At 30.2% G+C, this 1,839-nt stretch overlaps 1 pseudogene; it reads left to right on the top strand.

The window, feature by feature from the left end:
* The first annotated feature begins 370 nt into the window (after window positions 1-370).
* Window positions 371-858, top strand: LOC117029777 (UPF0538 protein C2orf76 homolog; annotated as a pseudogene).
* Window positions 859-1,839: the final 981 nt, after the last annotated feature.

Here is a 1,839-nt window from a genome sequence, read left to right as displayed (position 1 = left end):
AGAAAACTATACCAAGTCACAGCATTATCAAATTGCTTAAAACCAGTGATAAAAGGAAAAATCTCAAAATCACTCAGAAAATATGTGCATTATGCTCATAAAAGCAAAGATATGGATGACAGCATATTTCTCATTGGAAACAACAGAAGAAAAAAATAGAGGTGCTGAATCTTTAAAGTACTGAATGAATAAAAACACTTTATCAGTCTAGAATTATATACCCATCAAAAATATTCTTCAGAAAACAAGAGTATTGGGATACCGATACCAGTTTTAATTCCTCACATGCTTCACTTGCTGGGTCTATTAACAGAGTTCTACTTGTGCACATATGTGACGGATTCCCTAGCATTTGTGTCTGTGAGTGAACTTGCTGGATTGAAAGGTGTTTCTTCACATGCCTCTCAAAGAAGTGGCCATTACAGTTCACCTCATTCATTCATCTGAGCATCACAATTTCAAGCCTATAGTATATCACAGAGGTAATTTGGACCAAACTGAAAAGGAATTTATAGTATTTCTAGAACAAGGTGCCCCTTTAAGAACCACCCTACCACCACCATTCAGAAATTATAAATATAATAAACTAAATATTATTCATCAAGCACATAAATCAAAGAGAAATGAACTTGTGTTGAGTTTGGAAAATGACAACAGACTCCTGTTAAAAGAAGAGAGCACTCTAAAAGCAGCTGGAGTCATCCATGAAACTAATATTGCATTCTTCTGTGAAGTAGATTGTGTAAGAACTACAAAGCTAATCCCATTTCATCTTATGAAAACCTCATGGGACTTCTTTTTTGCATACCTATTTTAAACTCTATTCCACTAGTGAGTTTCCTTGAAATTGACAAATAGACTTAAAATGTTTTTAAAGACATAAAGAAAAGACATTTTTCACACATACTCAATTTACAATAATTCTTCACACAGAGACCTGCAGTGCTTCAAGTCATGTTAGGAGAAGTCCTTCAAGCAGAGTTTAATTATATCAGGTGGAAACCTGGATTTACACCAAAAAAGGGAAAACAACAGAAATATTAACTACCTGGGTAAATATAGAGACTTTCCTTTCTTTAAATAATTTTTCTTTAAAAAATGCTTAACTTTTTAAATGAAAACTAATAAAGCATTGGTATTTATAACATATATAAGTAAAATGTATGAAAGCAAAAGCACAAAGGTTGGGAGAAGAGAATTGGAACTTCTGTAAAGAACTTTGTAAAGAACTTCTAGAAGGTTCTTATGAAAGAAATGATAAAATATCACATAAAAGTAAACTTTGATAAATGAAAGATGTATGATATAAACTCTAAAGCAACAACTAAAATAGCATAACAAGAATTTATAGCTATTAAGCCAAAAAGGAGATGAAATAATAAAAAATGTTCAATTAGTCTTAAAAAAGAAAAAAAAAGTGATCAAAGAGCAAATGAAATACATAAAACACAACTATCAAGATAATATGTTTAAACCCACAGATATTTAAAAATCACATTAAATACAAATGGTCTAAATTATCATAATCAAAAGATAGAGACTGTCAAATCAGATTTTTAAAAAAAGTTGCACATTCTTATATGCTGCCTATAAGAAACCTATAAAAAATTTAAATATAAAGACACAACTAGGTTAAAAATAAAAGGGTAGCCACAATACTGAAGGTGCCAAAAAAAAGTATACACATGACTTGTATTCATCTTTTGTTATCTATATATATTTGTACTACAATTTTAATACAGTTTTTTCCTTTCTTAAAATGTGTATAATTTTTTTTTGGCACCCTCTGCATATATGTCACAATGACCTTAATCAAATGAAAGCTGGAGTGGTTATTTT

The sequence above is a fragment of the Rhinolophus ferrumequinum genome, chromosome 11 (assembly GCF_004115265.2).
Source record: "Rhinolophus ferrumequinum isolate MPI-CBG mRhiFer1 chromosome 11, mRhiFer1_v1.p, whole genome shotgun sequence".
NCBI lineage: Eukaryota > Metazoa > Chordata > Mammalia > Chiroptera > Rhinolophidae > Rhinolophus > Rhinolophus ferrumequinum.
This window is presented reverse-complemented; position numbering and strand designations above follow the sequence as displayed.